Genomic DNA, 18,750 nt, shown 5'->3' with positions numbered 1-18,750 from the left:
TATTCATAAGACAGTTGAGATTTCAAGCATACAAATGAGATGTAGAATGGAGTTGAGAACTAAAATGTTTTCCAATTACTCATTGGAAATCTCTCCTACAGATCTGGATATGAATTTGGGAGTGAGCATTTAAAAGAAAAGATGCAGACACAAACATCATGATGAGTACTTTCTCTTGCTAGGTTTCTCCCTTAATTAATCTCTGGGTCTAAGTATGATAACTTCAATTGCTATGTTGTCCAAATAAAATATCAAAACACTATCTACTGGACCACAGTGCAGTGGATCTTTTATATTGGTGATGTTCTAACAACATCTAACATCAACTCTCTGCATTTGCTCTCTTCATCTGTTCACAAAGGGAATTATTCCCAAACGAATATTCAGAAGTAAATCCGTACTAATTTTATCTTTACTTTTGTTGGCTATTTGGAAAATCATTTTAAGCTTTTTAAACATGGACACATATACCCAGAATAGGATATGATGAATTTTTGTTTGTCCATTCTCCACCTTCAACAGTTCTCACACATACATAATTCCATTTTTTTCTATGTTTTTACTCTTCCTATTCCTTACGACTGATGCCATCTTTTATTGAAGTCTTCAGTGGGATGAATCCATCATCCTACCTTATTCCTGATTACCATTCTGAGCACTCTGGTCCTAGTCACCCTTCCTTCCTACCCGTGTGTTCCATCAGCCAGGAGAGCACTCCTCTGTCCTCCTGGATGAACGGCACTCATTCTGAGGTTCCCTGCCCTGCTGATTCGTGTGAAGTGTACATTCTCCAGTATTAAGCTGCCTACCCCGAGTCTGTAACTACAGTTTTCCCACAATATTTGTGCCTTCCTCTGTGCTTTCCCTAAGAATTGGGCCCAAGGACCCTCTCTGCTGGAGCGTGTGGTTTTCTTCTTTACTCCTTCTTTATTATAAATTTTATGGTGTCCTGGAGGCATCGTCTATGCACGAACTACTTTGATTTTAAAGCTAATGTTCACAGTTGTTTAATATTTGCCAATGGCTCCAAAGCAATCCAATGGGAAAAGGGAATTGCATTGGAGTAAGTGGAGCTCTATACAGGGAAATAATCTCACACCTGACATGAAGTTAATTAGAGATGGGTCACATAACTAAATATAACAGCATATAAGTGGTTTTGGAATGAAACACTACAATGTCTTCATGATTTGGGATAAATGAAGGTTTCTTAGGATATCGAAAGTGATAGCCATAAAATAAAAATTGATGAATTAGTCTTCAACTAATTTAAAATATGCTCATCAAGTGCATTGTTAAGAAAATGAGTGGGAAAGGTAGAGTTTGGGAGAAAATATTTGTAAAATACATATATGATAAAGAAATGCTGTCCTGGATATATGAGGAACTCCAGCAACTTAATAACAACAAAAAATAATTCAACAGAAAAATAGGAGAAAATTTGTAAAGTGACATTTCATAGAGGAAAATCTTCAATATCTTTAGTCACCAATGAAATGAAATTCAAGACCATAATGTGATTCTACTACACACCCACCATTATGTCTAAAATTAATAAGATTTGTAAAAAAATGTTGGTAAGGATATGGAACAAGCAGTACTCATATTTCTTTCATGAGAATGTAAAATGGTACAACTACTTTAGGAAAAGATCTGGAATCTGGAACTTTACTTTAGAATTAAACATTTACCTTCCCTAAGACCCAGCAATTCCATCCCTACTTATTTTCCCAAGAGTAATGAAAACATGTCACCAAAGGCTTTTACAACAGTATTCATATCATATTTATTCATAATAGCCCAAACTTGGAAACATTAAAAACCCAGAAACCTATTGTGGCTGGCATTTTGGTGCAACAAACAGGCTGGGCCTGCAATACCACCATCCCATATTGGAGCTCCAGTTCGCATTCTAGCTACCCCTCCTCAGATTCTGCTCCCTGCTAATGTGCCTGGGAAGGCAGATGAAGATGGCTAATGTACTTGGGCCTCTGTCAATGATGTTGGAGAACTAGATGGAGTCCCAGACTCTTGGTTTTGGCTTGGGGCAGGCCCTGAAGTTGTGGCCACTTGGGGAGTGAACCAGAAGATGGAAGATATATGTTCCTGTCTCCGTCTTTGTCTCTGTCTGTCTCATTGCCTCCGTTAAATAAATGAATAAATCTTCAAACCAAACCAAAAGAAACCTACTGATGCATGCAACATCTTGGACAAATCTCAAAGGCATTTTGCTCAGTGAAGAAATCTTCCACACGCAAGTATATACCATATGTTTCCATGTACATAAAACTCCATAGAGGAAAAATAAAATGCTGGAAAATTTTAGAAAATCGTTGCTTGTCAGTTGAGGTGAGGATTGCCTTAAAAGGACCCTTGGGAGACTTTTAGTGGCAATGGAAATTGAGTTTTTATAGGGTTTGTGGTTGCACAGGTGTGCTTTTGTCTAAACACACTGAATAGTACACTTAGAATGTGTACACTTCACTGTGTATGAAATTTAACTCAAAAGAAAAACAATACTAAACACTAGTTCATGATATACTAAACACTAGTTAATGATATACTAAATACTAGTTAATGATATATATGCTAAACATTAGTTAATGATATATATGGTGAGTATTTTGGTAGAAATGTACTAATATCTATCACTTACTTTGAAATGTATCAAAACATGAAATGGACTGCTGACTGATATAGAGATGGACATGACGATAGATATTTGAATAGCATATGGATATTTACTGCAATATTTTTCAACTTTTGGTAGGCTTAGAATTTTTAATAGTACAATGTGAGGTGAAAAGCTAATATTACATTTACTAATGCTACAGATTTAAATATCCAGTTACACCTTCATATTTTAAGTTCAATTTTGAAGTCTTTTAAAAAGTTGATAAATCTAATAGAGTTTAGCAAACTAGTGTAAGGGAGCCTTTGTTTGTAGTCAGGATTGGTCCAGTTTGGCTACAGGAAAAAAACCACCAAATTTTAGGTGCTTAATTGCAAAAAAGGTATGTTTTTCACTATAGGCACAGGTGGTAAGGTGAATCATAGGCTGGCCTGCTTTTGTTGCAATTTTGACAACTGAGAGTTCTGTGCTCCAAATCACCCCTGCCCTTAACCATCTTAGGCTGAAGTGATGCATTCCCATAGGCGGGTGCGCAGCTGTGAGATCCCAATGTAGCTATAAGTCAGAACAAGAAACACAATTTTCCTGTGTGTTTAAGAAGAATAAATAGAGGTAAACACAATATTATTTCACTACAGTTATTATTTGGCTCAACTTGCAAACTTTGCTATTTAAACTCATTTAAATATTTTAAATTACATCTATGAATTTAACATGTTCTATTTCCTCCTAAATTTCAAATTAAGTACTTAAATGATCTTATAATCCAATAATTTAAATTCATTTGTATGGTTAATCTTAATTATTATTTGGCATTTTAAAGCTGTTTAACATATCCTAGTAAGATTTCAATTTTAAATGTACGTTTATGTGTATATAAACAAAACCTTAACAGCATTTGTTCCTAAGAATGGGAAAAGTTTGGGATAGAGAAAATAGAAAGGGATACTGATAATTATTTAACATATTTCTTTTGTATTTTTTTTTTTTAATTTGAAAAGCAGAGAGAGAGAGACAAAGATAGACAGAGAAAGAGAGACAGAAATCTCTCATCCGCTGATTCATTCCCAAATATTGCAATGGCCAGGGCTGGGCTAGACAGAAGCCAGGAACTGGAAACTCAATTTTGATCTCCTGAATGGGTGGCAGGGATCCAACTTCTTGAGTTTTCACTGCTGCATCCCACAGTATGACTTAGCAGGAAACTGGAATCAGGAACAGAGCCAGGAATTTAACCCAGATACTCTGATATGGGATGCAGACAACTCAACTGACATCTTATCAGCTAAGTCAAATATATGTCCCTTTTACATTTTTAAATGTATGATTTCACTGATAAAAAGAGACGGAAGTATACAAAAGTGCCCAGACCATACACTGGAGAAAGGATAACCTGTTCAATAAGTTTTGCTAGCAAAACTGGATGTATATATGTAAAATAATGAAATTAGATCCCTACCTCTCACCATATACAAAAATTAACTCAAGATGGATCAAAGACCTAAATTTGAGACCTGAGACTATGAAGTTACTGGAGGAAAATGTAGGGGAAATACTTCAATATACTGTTGTAGGTGAGACTTCTTAGACAAGACCCCCAAAGCACAATCAATGAAAGCAAAACTGGACAAAGGAGATTATATCAAACTCAGAAGCTTTTGCACAAAAAAAGGAAGCAATCAATAGGGAGACAACAGACAGAATGGGAAAAAATAATTGCAAGCTACTTATTTGATAAAGGACTAATATACAAAATATATACGCAACTCAAGCAACTCAACAATAAAAAAAAAATCCAGTCAAGAAATGGGTAAGGAACTGGATTGGTTCTCAAAAGAAAAAATACAAATGACTAACAAACATGAAAAAATGCTCAATCACTAGCCATTAGGGAAATGCAAGTCAAAACCACAATGAGCTCTCAACTCACCCCTGTCAGAATGGCAAAACAGATCAGCTCATCTCTGGCCATTATGGTCATTTGAAGAGTGAACCAGTGGATGGAACATCTCTCTCTCTCTCTGGCCCTATCTCTCTCTGTAACTCTGTCATTCAAATAAATAAAATAAATCTTAAAAAACTTGTGTGTATGTAATGCTATTTGGTACCTAACTATAAATATTGCTTCATTGAATCCTGCCATGCACATGACATTATACCTTCTTTCCCCATGTTATGATCATTGTTATGAATCCCCCACTTTCTGAGATTAATATCTCTGTTTTCAAGGACAAAAATAAAGTTAAAAATGATTGTATTTTTAAAAAATACTGCCTCACTAACCCTCTTAATATATTAACTTATATACCAGAGCTTAAACTTGGGTATACATCTGAACCACCTTTAGTACTTACAAGAAACACAAATTCCTACAGTTTCCCTCTTTGTCCACTCTGAGCTGCTTACTCAGCACATCTGAATCAGAATTCTTGGCCCAAGAAGGTGCAGTTCTAGTAAGTCCCAGGTGATGCTGATGCTGCCATCCAGAGCCCATACTTTGAGAACCAATGCTGTAAATGATGGCTGTGACCACAAGTAGATCCCATACATGAGACAGTTTCCCAGTAAGAGAAAACTAATCCAAATGACCCAACCGTGAAGGTACAAATAGTCAATAGTCCCTCCCCTTTGTAGAGAGTCCAACATCATGCAGTTAAAGACGGAGGATTTCCAGGTATCTCTCAAGCAATTCCAAGAGGAATTCCCTTGAATAAAATGTTACATTTCTTTTTATGGTTGGGTTTCAATATGTGTTCAGTTTCGTTTCATACACTTTTATTGTCCTCGGGATAAAAGTCCCTTGGTTGTAAAAAAAAAAAAAAAAAGAAATTAACATGGATGAGAGGACCTCACACTGTGCCTGTGCCTGCCTCACACTTAAATGCATCAGTCAATCTACCTCCTGTTCCCTCTGCCTCTCTGCCTGCTCCAGTCAGCCTGTCTGTCTGTTTCCTTGGTGCTATTTCTTATTGCACGGTTTGGAAGCACACATGGCTGAGAGGATGGGCTTTTTTTCCTAGAGAAATTTCTCTCTGATGCGTTGCTGTTGTCTGAAGTTTCTGGATTGTCAGCATCTGAGATAACGTATGTGGCGGCGCGTTAGGGGTGGAAATGCATCAACAGTATCATTTTATTATTTGGAGCAGCTGTTCAGGACGGCACTGTCCTTTTGAAACAAACATTTATTTTTGACGCAAGCAGCCACCTGGAAGGTGTACTCACTGATCTGGAGAGAGATCTGTGGAGAGACCAAAAATGACTCAGGGCTGATTCTACAGCTACCCTTCCCAAGGAGGGAACTCCACACACCTGCCCCTCGTGAAATAGGCCTGAAAGTGACACACAGGGGAGATTACATGGTTCACTAGAAATTTCACTTTCCTCGTTGTTTTTACAGAAAACATATGCTGATTTAATTCAGGGCAATTTAGGGGACTTTAGTAAATATCAGCAAAAAGAAGTGAAAATTTTGAATAAATTGGAAGATATAATTTATCTGGTTAGGAAAAATTTTTCACAATGATTGTTGCCCCTACTTCAGGTGTTGTCCAGCACTCATCTATTTTGTATTCCTGTAATATTTCTTTTTTCAGAATTCCATAAAAGCAGAACCATGCAAGGCAATTTTTAAAAATCTGGCCTTCTATTAATTGGAATAATGTATCTGATGTTCACCTTTGTTGCATTATACACACACACACAAACACACACACACACACATATATATATATAGAGAGAGAGTGTGTTCATTTGTATTAATTTTTTTAAGATTTACTTATTTTGTTTGAAAGGTAGAGTTACAGAGAGAGGAGAGCAGCCTGGAACTCCATGGTCTCCTACATGGGCGGCAGGGGCTCAAGCACTTGTGCTACCTTATATTGATTTCCCACGCACATTAGCAGGGAGCTGGATTGGAAGCGAAGCTGTCATGACTTGAACCAGTGCTCAAATGTGATGCTGGCTTCTCAGGTGGTGGCTTAATCCACTGTGCCACAACACTGACCCCACATAGTTCACTTTAAAATAGAGATTTATTCATTTATTTGAAAGACAGAGTGACAGAGACAGACAAGGGGAGGGAGACAATGAGAGAAGAGAGATCTTCCATCTGCCGGTTTACTCCTATGGGGCTTAGGGCTGAGTCACTTCTTCCTGGGTCTTTGTCTGGAATGGATGGGTTAAACTCAGGCACTGCTGTTTTGCTTCTGGAACTTTAGGGTCGGTTCTTGGGGAGCAAACCCACTCATTTCTTGGAAGAACTGTGAAAGTTCACATTTCATTATGGTTATCCTACGCAGGACCTGGAGGCACTGACTCTCTAGAGTCCCCTTGGTATTCTGTCACACTAGGTACATGTCCTTGCCTTGAATGGAGAGAGTCCTGATAGGTGGTGTCTCCATGTCCCAGCATGGTCCCTGCCATCTTCCTGCCACGGCAGAAGATGTACCTGCATCTGGGCCTGCATTTCCATGGACAGGATGGTCAGGAGCAGCTCTAGCCCCAGCAGCTCCAGAATCTGCTCCTTCGTGGGCATTGATGGCAAAGGTCCAGGAGCCTCTGAGTAAGAGAACTATTGGAAGAGCAAGTGGCAAGGCTCTGTGTGCAGGAGCTGCCTTCCTATGACTCGCACACCTCCTCCCAGGCGGGATCTTCCACCTTCATCCCCATGAGGCTGTCTTCATTTTCAGGATCGGAGCCTGGGAAGCCTTCATGCTCACTGAGTTTAGAAGCTAGAGAAAGTACACTTCAGAAAAGATTTTCCAAATGTATACGTGCTGTGTATTTGTAATGAGATTTTGTCACCCATTTCAGAGGCAGCAGAGGGAGTCTATTTTTCATTCCCTTGAATCTGCGCTGGCCCCTGACTTGCTTTATCAACAGAATATGGTGCAAACGGCACTGGTGTGCAACAATAACCACTGCACTTTTTGGAGCATGCAGGTTGATGTGTCTGAAGTTCCAGCAGACAGGACTCCGTAGAGGGCCCAGATTTCAGCACCTTGCACAGCACCTGGCACACAGTAGATACTCAGTGAGTGTTTAGTGATGGTTAACAGATAAAACTGCCAAGAGCACCAAGACCTGGACTCCACAGGCCAGCGGTGCCTGCCAGAGACCTCAGAGCTTGGGCCGGTGGGTCTGGCTGGAGCACTGGTCTCCCTGATGTTTTCTGAAGCCAGAGCTGGGAACTCTCAGGTTTCCTAATTGATAGTAAAATATTGAACAAGCTTTGCATGCATGAGATAAACACCATTTGATCTTTTAAATATATTACTGTATTTGATTTGCTAACATTTTAAAAAAAGATTTATTTATTTGAAAGGCAGGGATACAGAAAGAATGGGAGAGAGAGAAAGATAGTGTTCACCCTCTGGTTCACTCCCCAAATGGCCTCAACAGCCAACTCTGGATCAAGCTGAAGCCAGGAGCCAGGAACTCCATCTAGGTCTCCCGCATGGATGGCATGGGCTCAAGCACCTGAGTCTACCTCCACTGGCTTCCCAGGTGCATGGGCAGGAAGCTGGATTAGAAAGTGAAGCAGCCAGCGCTTGTGCTGACACTCTGATACGGGATTCTGCTTCACAAGGGGCTGCTTAGCCCCCGGAACCAAAATGCTGTCCCCAATTTACTAACGTTTTTAGGTATTGTATTTATTTCTTTAGTCTAGGTTTACTACAGAGGTGATCCTGGAATATAGAAGGAGTTGTCTGCATAGAACTGGCATTTCCCCCCCAATATGTGGTATAGTTTACGGAAGGAGCTGCGGACTTTTCTTGTGAAATGATCTTAACTCTGAATCCAGCTTCTTCAGTGTGCTAGTGGCTACTCAGTTCATTCATTTTACCTTAGGTTCAAACTAATGCACAGGAAGTATTTCATGGCATTCTGTCATTGTCCTTTTAATGTCTGGAGGGTCAGTGGCAATGTCTTTTCTTACATTCTTTTCCCCCTTTGGTAAATCTTTCTAGAGAGATATTAATCTTGCTCTCTTTCCAAAGAATCTGTTTGTTTTCACTGATTTATTCTGTTATTATATTTTCAGTCTTACTGACTTCTGCTAGTATCTGTATTATTTTATTATTTCCTTTTGTTCTCTTTGTTTCAGTTTAATTTGCTTTATGTTTATCAGTTTACACATTTAAATTATTTGTCTGGTAGACCACTTAAAAGTTAGTAATTTCTGTGTCAGTACTTTTCTGGCCATTGTCCATACATTTGATATATTGCATTTTCATTTCTCTTCCATTAGAAATATTTTCAAATTTTCTGTAATGAATAACAGTTTAAGCCCTGGGTTATTCTGAACTCTTTCATTTCCAAATCTTTGAAGATTTTCTTGAGCTCTTTCTGTTATTGATTTCTACTTTAATTCTGTTATGCTTACAGGGCACATTTTGTTTGATTTGAATTCTTTTGCATTTGTTATAGTTTTTATTTTGGTTCAGAATTTTTCTATCCTGCTTCATGTGCCCTAGAAAAGAATGTGTATCTTGTATTTGTGGAGCAAAATGTTACTAAAATATCAACTGGGTTAAGTTGGTTGCTAATGTTCTTCACGTCCTCTGTTATCCTCATTGATTTTGTGTCTCAGATTATATTGATTACTGAGGGAAGAATGTTGAAATTTCCAACTATAGTTGTAGACTAGCTATTTTTCGTTAACAATATTTCAAAGCTCTGTTGAAGTGCATACACATTTAGACTTTAAGTATTCTTGTTTTAATTGTCCTTTCTCTAATACTTCACAATGTTGCTTATTTTGAATTATACTTTGATATTTATAGCCACTCCAGCTTCCTTTTGTACACAATATTCTTTTTCATCTTTTAATCTATTTATTAAAATATTTAAGTGACTTTCTTGTAGACAGTATGTAGTTGGGTCTCCATTATTTATCCAATCTGATGGTTTCTAACTTAATTAATCTCCTTAGATTATTTATATTTAAACAAGTAATCAACAGGATTGGATTTGGAACTATCATTTGACTATTTTCTTTTACTATTGATTCTTGTTTCCCTGTCTCCTTTTTGCCTATATTAGAATATTTAGGGCTGGCAATGTGGCGTAATGGGTAAAGCCACTGCCTGTGGTGCAAGCATCCCATGTGGGTGCCAGTTCAAGACCCGGTTGCTTCACTTCAGATCCAGCTCTCTGCTGAGGCCTGGGAAAGCAGTGGAAGATGGCCCAAGTCCTTGGGCCCCTGCACCCATGTGGGAGACCCAGAGGAGGCTTCTGGCTCCTGGCTTCGGATCAGCGCAGCTCTCTCTATCTGCTCTCTCTATCTGCTCTCTCTCTCTCTGCCTCTCCTCTCTATGTGTAACTGTGACTTTCAAGTAAAATGAATATATATATATTTTAAGATTTATTTTATTTATTTGAAAGACAGAGTTAGAGAGAGGTAGAGACAGAGAGAGAGGTCTTCCATCTGATGGTTCACTCCCCAGATGGCCGCCAACAGCTGGAGCTGCACCGATCTGAAGCCAGGAGCCAGGAGCTTCTTCTGGGTCTTCCACATGGGTGCAGCAGCCCAAAGACTTGGGCCATCCTCTACTGCTTTCCCAGGCCATAGCAAAGAGCTAGATCAGAAGAGGAGCAGCCGGGACTAGAATCAGTGCCTATATGGGATGCTGGCGCTTCAGGCCAGGGCTTTAACCTGCTGTACCACAGCACCGGCGCAAAATGAATATATCTTTAAAAATATTTAAACAATTTTTGTCATTCCATTTTATCTTTGGATGTGTTTGGCTCCATCTGTATTTTTTCAAGCATGTGTACACATGTTTGAAGTTTCAGAGTCTACTTAGAGTTAGTTTTATTCCACTTTAAATAAAATATAGTTACATTGCAGCTATGCCAGTACACTCACCCTGCTATAGTTGATCTTTGTGTTATAGTTGTCATACAGATTAAATCACATGCATTGTAGACCCTATGATACAATGTGATTATTTTTTACTTTTAACTGTCACCTATGTTGCATGCTTCATTTTACTTTTAAAAAGGATTTATTTACTTATTTGAAAAACAGAGTTACAGAGAGAGACAGAGAGAGAGAGAGAGGTAGGTCTTCCATCTGCTGATTTACACCCAAGATGACCAAAAATGCCAAGGTGAAATTGGGAGCCTGGAACTCTATTTAGTTCCTTGAGGTGGGTAGCAGGGGTCCAGACATTTGGGCCATGTTCCCCAGCTTTCTCAGGCACATCAGCAGGGGGCTGGACCTGAAGGGGAGCAGCCTTGACTGAAACAGGCTCATATACGATACTGGTGTCGCAGGTGGCAGCTGCCCCTCTGGTTATAAATCTACCCTGAGATTTTACAACTTAGGGTTCTTTCCCTCTTTCCTGAACACCCAAGTTTTCCTCTGATGTCATTTCCTGTTACCGTCGAGCTTCCCTTTGCAATTCTACCAGAGCATCTCTGATCTGACAAACTTTTATTTTTCCCTCACGTGGGATTGTCTATACTTCACCTTCATGCCTGAAAGGCATTTTCACTGGGTGTAGATTATAAGTTGACAGTTCTTCTCCTTCAGCAGTTTATAGATATTATTTCACAGACTTCTTGCTTTTCTGATGAGAATTCCTAGTTATCTAAACCACTCTCTCCATATATGTTGGATTTCATTTTTCTGTTACTATCATTACAATTGTTTTTATTTTTGTTTCATATTTTACAGAAATTTTGTTAAGATTAGTCTACCCATAGTTTGCTTGGTTTATTGTATTTTAGATTACAGAGCTTCTTAAATCTGTAGATTTATATTTTTCACAAAGTTTGGGAAATTTTTAGCCACAGTATCTTCAAATATTTTCTTTACCTCATCTCTTTTCTCCTTCTGAGATTGTAATGACTCATGTGTCAGATGCTTCCATATTGTGTCACTGGTTGCTCTGTTTAATTTTTTAAAAGTTTGTATAATCTGGCCAGCACCGCGGCTCACTAGGCTAATCCTCTGCCTGCGGCGCCGGCACTCCGGGTTCTAGTCCCGGTTGGGGCGCTCGTTCTCTCCTGGTCACTCCTCTACCAGTCCAGCTCTCTGCTGTGGCCCGGGAAGGCAGTGGAGGATGGCCCAGGTCCTTGGGTCTTGCACCCGCAAGGGAGACCAGGAGAAGCACCTGACTCCTGGCTTCGGATCAGCGCGGTGCGCCGGCCATAGCGGCCATTTTGGGGGTGAATCAATGGCAAAGGAAGACCTTTCTCTCAGTCTCTCTCTCACTGTCTAACTCTGCCTGTCAGAAAAAAAAAAAAGTTTGTATAATGTGAGAGGCAAACATTTGGTTCATTTCAAAGTAAGATGTTTAGCTGTGAGTGGACAACTAGCTAGCATAACAGCTAGGTTAGACGCACCTGAAAGTTCTCAGGCAAACGATGTTAGTGACCAAAACAGCTGAAGCAGATGCGGAGAGGAGCGTAAGCTCCTAGTATTCAGCCAATCAGGACCTGCGGGAGGGACCTGTGTGCGAAGAAATAAACCGCTGGCTGTAAAATACCCCAGGAGTGCTGGCCCACCTGGCACCTCATCTTACAAGACCATGAATGAAATCTGCTTTCGCTGCACTTCCTGAGTCTGTGTAGATCCTTAGAGTGGGCGGGCGAGCTTGTTCCTCACAGGTGATATTTATTTCCCAACTTAAATTTCACTGAGTGTCTCTTTTTTATATTTCTTTTTAAATCTTTCTAAATTCTTTTTAGAAAGAGTTAAGATACTGCATTTTCCAGTTCTACAATATTCCTTTTTTATAATTTCTATTTCTCTTCTAAGCACATGCATCTTTCTGGTCAGTAAGGATGTGTTTCCCTTTACCTCATGGGTCATAGTTATAGTTGTTTAATAATAATTACAAATCTTGGTCTTCTCAGGGCTGATGTGTGTGTATTATTTGTTTCTCTTTGGGTTGGTCATGCTTATTCTGTGTTGTGTAATTTATTTTCCTCATTTGAACATTTCTTGAGTAATATAATACACACCTGTGTGGAGCACAGTGCAACAGGTGCACTGTGTAAATTTCCTCTAAATTTGGAGCCATCCAGTTCCTCCCCTCCAGTTCTTTAAATGGCGCTAAGATTGCCCACTGTGTCATTCATTATTGTGTCCTGGACATGTCGAAGGTCAGGGTGTTTAGACTGTGGGTTCTCTCAGACGGGAGTGTTGATGACTTTGTTTTAGCAGGCACTCAACCTGCTTAAATTCAAACTGAAAGAAAGTCCTATGAAGTCCATAGTGGGAAGTCAGTCAGGTTCCGGTTCCGGTCTGTAAGCTTCGCAACGCTGTTTGTGTCTGACCTGTCTCCGAAGCACAGCAGTGAGTCTGAGGGCTCCAGCAGGCTCATTTGCAAATTAGGAGACGCCCCTCTGCCTTTCTCCACTCTAGATCCTCCACTTAGTTTCCAGCCAATACATCATTTCTCTGTTGCCCTGGGCAGAAATGTCTTTGTTTGTTTTTAAGTAAAATTTAGCTGCATCTACTACTGCTGTCATAAGCTCACAGCTCTGCGCTGAGCTATACAAACGGAGAAGAAAAAAGAAAACAGGGAAACTCACATAATGCAGTCACGTCACTAAGTTTTGACCTTCTTAATCCATCTAATTTTATTCATTTTTCAGCATGCTGAGGTATTTTCCATGCCTTTTGTTCCAAACCATTGTCTATAAGCAACAGAACTGTCATGGGTTAATGCAGTCTTGTTGGAACTGGAAATTCTCTTACTCAAGCTTACATCTCACGAACAAATGTTCCTGCCAGTAAAATAAAATTTAAAAAATTAACAAACTTTTATGACTTTATAAACTAAATTGCAGATAATTGAAATAGATTTCAGAAGATGGCCTAGCTAGTTAGTGAAATCACATAAAACAAGTGTATTTCAAGAAGTCATGGAAATTGAATTAAAATGTAGTTTATTTTGACATCAAAAATGTTCAAAATCCATGTATGCATGATTCTTCAAAAAGTTTATGTAATATGTATTTTGAAAAAGTATGGTGAATTTTGAAGTGTTGTACCAAAATAAATTTACCTTTTAGTGACATTTACACAAACCTTTACAAAACAATTTTTAAAAATGTTTAAAAATATGTGTTTGTGTGTGTGTGTGAGAGGGAGAGAGCGCTCCAATCTGCTGGCTCTCTCCCCCAATGCCCAAAAGAGCAGATGCTGGACTGGCCAAATTGGCAGCCTGTTACTCCATCCAGTTCTCCCTTGTAGGTGGTAGCAATCTAGGTATTGAGCTGTCACAACTGCCGCACAGTGTCGCATCCCTCGACCAGCAAGGAAGACACGACCCGAACTCTTCTTCCAGCAGTTTATTCAGGAACCTTTTACAAACTTCTACTTCCACCTCCTTTCCTCTCCCCTCCCTCTTATAGCCATCAGCGCACCAATCAAAAGCAGCCAAGTGGCAAGCATTGATTGGTACAGCAATGAGAAAGCCAGAGGGAGCTCAGCCATCTCCTTATTAGGAGTTGTTTGTTTCTCGCCAGTCCTTCCGGGGGAAAGGAGCCGGCGCCATCTTTAGGGCGCAGTGCAATGGCTCCCCACAGCACAGGATCTGCATTATCAGGAAGCTGGAAGCGGGAGTTGAAGCCAAGCACTCTACTGTGGGACCTGAGCCAAATGCCCGCCCCTCTGAGAACTTTCTGAAGTTCTCTCGATAATGCAGAATCGTACACTCCAGAGTTAGCTATCTGAAAGAACCATGGTTCCACCACTTAGTAGATTGTAATTAGTAAACTCCCTCGAGTATTTGGATTGCATTCATCTGGGAGAGAATACTTAGTGGGTGATCTTCTCCCAACCCGCCCACAATGAGAGACTTGCTATGGCAGCTGACAGAGATGTGGAGTCAACTCGACTGTGCCTAAGTGACTTGTGAGTCTCCTCAGAAACCCAGGAGTGCTTGTTTGCAGGACAGCAAGGCTTCATTATCCTTCCTAGGCTTGTTTTCTCGGATCCTACTCTCGGGAAGAAGCTTGGGGTTGTTAGTTGACTCAGAAGAAACTGCTGTTCAGGGAGAGTGTTTGGGTCATTATGATGTGAGCTTCCAGGCAGGCTGGCAGTTGAAATTTTCATTGCATTTTCTCAAATTGGCATTCTGATTTTCTAAAGTTGTTTTTTAACATTTGTCAGTTTGAGCAAGCTTCCAAAGATCTGAACAAGGAGGAACACTAACATAATCTAAATTAGTGGTTTTTTTGAGCCAGGGAAAAGATCAGCCTTGGAATAAAGTGAATTTTCTAGAAAAAAAATCATTTTCAGAAATTCTTTTGAAATTGAGCCTCTGAGCCAGCAGGTTCAAAGTATGATATAGGATCATTCTAAATGTTCCTAGTATAATTTTTTAAAATTTAATGTTCATTATTTTAAATGTATTGGAAAATGAAACTAGCATAGGAAAACTCATTGTTTCATAGATCTTGGAATTTAGAATGAAGATGTGTTTAAACATAGATCATTTTAAAGAGAAAGTATTAAACAGATAATAGAATCAATGGATTTGGAATGTGACAAAAATCGCAAATACAGTCACATGGTTGAAGCTTTGGGCACTAGAATTAGGCCACAGTTGACATTGAAATTCTAGTAAGACTGATAAACTCACAAAAGAAATATTGTGAGAAAGAAATTGAATACAAAACCACACACACACACACACACACACATTCTATTTATTTAAAGTCTAAAACCAATTATCCATAATATTGTATTAGGAATCAGGACTGTGGCTATTCTGAAAGAAAATGACTAAGAGGAGCCTTTTGGTTTTCTGGTATTGAGAACATGTGTGTTATTGCTTTGACTGCTAATTCCACAGACATATTCAATATGTGAGCATTCATTACAGTTACATTTAGGATTTACACACTTATCTGGATATGGCCTATCCTTCAGTAAAATTTGCATTAGCCATAAAGGCAGACATAAAATTTTCTCTAACCCATCAGCATTTCTTAATGAGTAGGATCCTGCCCTCCAGTAGGGCTTTATAGAAGACAGGTCCTATTTACTTTAGTAGTATGAGTAACTAAATAAGAGAAACCAATGATCTGTACCTCCTCTCTCATGCCTGCTTTTGATATGTGGATTGGGTAACTTCACAGACCAGCATTTTTTTCCTCGAGGTAGTTGGCAGTTACACTAAAGGTCTTGTCAGTAATGATTTTTGAGCCATAGCCCAAGCTCCTGCACAAGGGAAGAGGCAGAGTAAAGTAAAATGTCAGGGCATCTTCCCAAAAGGGTGAATGTAATGCTATTTGCAGCATCCCTCAATCCTGATTGAAATATAAAGGTAGCCTGGGATGAGGTGAAAGAAATGAGTATGTGTTTCTCAAGTTAATGTAGAACCTCCACTGCAGTCGTGCCATCTGACAGTGTTCATAGTGTTATAAAGATTACTTGTAAACCAATAACAAAGTATGTACACCCCAGCAGAAGATGGAAAAATGCCATGTGGAACTAAAACTATTCAATAAATATTTGAAATGATGTGAGAGCATGTGGGTAATCAGAGTCATTTAAAAAATACCCATATATTATGATGCAGCTATAAAATTAGCAAGAATTCAAAGCATTGATAATAAATTATTTTGGTACAGATGTGTGAAATCAGGCTGGCTAATATTGGGTTTGTTGAACTTGTTTTTGTGAACAAATTGAAAAATGAAAGTGAAATATGAAGGTCAAAATGCAACCTTTTTTTCTGACGAACTTTAAGTTGGAGGACACAGCATGGTATGGGAAACAAATGATCTTCCTAATGCTGAACCTCAGAATGAATGAGAATTGCCCAGCCAAGCCCCTGCATCACTTGAACAGGGCTTGCCGCTACATGCAAATTGTACCACGGAGGAGCAAGGAAGAATGGTGCTTTTCTGTGAACAGGCTGACTGCCCACATGAAAAAGGGTAGAACAAATCAGAGCACAGATGATTCTGATTAAATTAATCAGTTAAATAAATTCAATCTCATCCAATGAAGAGAGAGGCAAATATGTTATGCTAATTATGGAGGGGAAAAAATTCCTTTGTAAGTCAAATAGATTGGGTTGCACGGAAATTTATGTGTATATATATATATATATATAGATATAGATATATTAAGATTTATTTATCTATTTGAAAGAGTTACACAGAGAGAGGAGATGCAGAAAGAGAAGTCCTCCATCCGATGGTTCACTTCCCAATTGGACACAACGGCCAGAGCTGTGCTGCTCCGAAGCCGGGAGCCAGGAGCTTCCTCTAGGTCTCCCATGCGGGTGTAGGAGCCCAAGGACATAACAAGGGGCCATAGGTCTAAGTCTTAGAAATCAGTGCTGGTCTGGCAATCCATATACTGGGCAGATTATTTTTCTTTTTTTTTTAAGATTTATTTTATTTTCTTGAAATTAGAATTTTATACACACACACACACACAGAGAGAGAGAGAGAGAGAGAGAGAGAGAGAGAGAAAGATCTTACATCTTCTGGTTCATTCTCCAAATTGTTGCACTGTTACAAGAGCAGGGGCTGGGCTAGGCTGAAGCCAGGAGCAGGAGCTTCTTCCAGGTCTCTCACATGGGTGCAGAGACCCAAGCATGTGAGCCATTTTCTGCTGCTTTTCCAGGCCCATTAGCAGGGAGCTGGATCAGTAGTGGAGCAACCAGGACTCAAACTGGTGCCCATATGGGATGCTGGCATCGCAGATGATGGCTTTACCCATTATGCCACAATGCCAGTTCTGCTGGCAGATTCTGACAATTGCCACCCCTAGGCTCAGGTCTGTAGATAGAGTCTCTGGTCATATTGAAATAATAGACAGAGACCTGCACCCTGGTGAGACAGCCTTATTTTGGTTTGTAACACTACCAATCATTTGTGGGCTTTGTGTGCCCTCCAGGATTTCACAGGCCTGGTGAATGTAATACTGCACCTAGTGACTGTAATACTGCGCTGTGACTCACCTAGGGCCTGCTTGCATAGCAGAGGAGCTATTCCTATCACCCCTCCAACAACCTTGGGAAGACAACAAAGATTCACAGGACTGTTTCACAATACAATGTAATTAAACCTGCATTGATTGGATTCTCAAGGTCCCTATCCCCAGGCCAGTGCCTGCACAGTTTTGGACCTGCTTCAATGCAGAGTGCACTTCCATGATTCTGAGTGAAGTTTTATACCCGAGTCTGTACTGCCAGCAGCTGATAGGTACAGCATCAGGAGTGAACTCACCTCAGCAGCAGAAAGACCAAGCCTGTCTCAGCAGCAGAATAAACTACTTAAATTCTCTTGAAGGATAACCACAAATGAAACCAGATTACAAAGCTAATACTCGATGTGCAGATGACATCATACCCCAACAAGGAACAGGAAGTACCAGGGAGCCATAACCTTGCGTAAAGTGCAAAATAACTAACCACCTAGGAGTTGAAATTTCCAAATGCTTATATGAAGATTTGAAACTAGCTTTTTAAAGGAAATGCAGCAAAATCCAAGAGCACAGAGAAACGATTCAATATTCCAAGGGGAATTTTGATAGATAGATGGAAGTAATTAAACAAAATCAAGCAAAAATGCTTCAACTGAAAAATGAACTAAACAAAATTAAAAAACATGATAGAAGGCATCAGTAGCAGAATAGATCAAACAGAAGAAAAAATGAGTAAGCTTAAAGAGAGGGTTAGAAAATTCACAGAAAAAAAATGATCAAAAGGAATGAAGAAAGCACATGGAGAATATGGGATAGCATGAAAAAAGCAGATATTCTGGTTATTGAGAATCAAGAGGAATTTGAGAAGGCTAATGGAGTAAAGAGAATATTCAAAAGAGAAAGTACCCCAAAACCTCCCAAATCTAGAGAAAAATACACTGTCCAGGTACAAGGTCAAAGACCACCAGTTGTATTCAACCAATCTACCCAAGAAAAACTATAAACAAGATCTCCAGGCTTAAGACAAGGAGAGGATTCTCAAAGCTGTAATAGGAGAGAAGCACACAACACATAAAAGTGTCCCAGTCTGCATGACTACAGACTTCTCAGCAGAAACAGTCCAGGAAAGTGGAACAAAAAATTTTATACTATTGAATGAAAATAATTGCCAGCAAAGTTATCGTTCAGATATGAGGCAGATATAAAGACA

This window comes from Oryctolagus cuniculus, chromosome 4, assembly GCF_051225735.1.
Source record: "Oryctolagus cuniculus isolate XC-2025 breed Fujian yellow rabbit chromosome 4, ASM5122573v1, whole genome shotgun sequence".
In the NCBI taxonomy this organism is placed as follows: Eukaryota; Metazoa; Chordata; class Mammalia; order Lagomorpha; family Leporidae; genus Oryctolagus; species Oryctolagus cuniculus.
The sequence above is the reverse complement of the archived record's forward strand: the minus strand, read 5'-3'. Positions refer to the sequence as shown.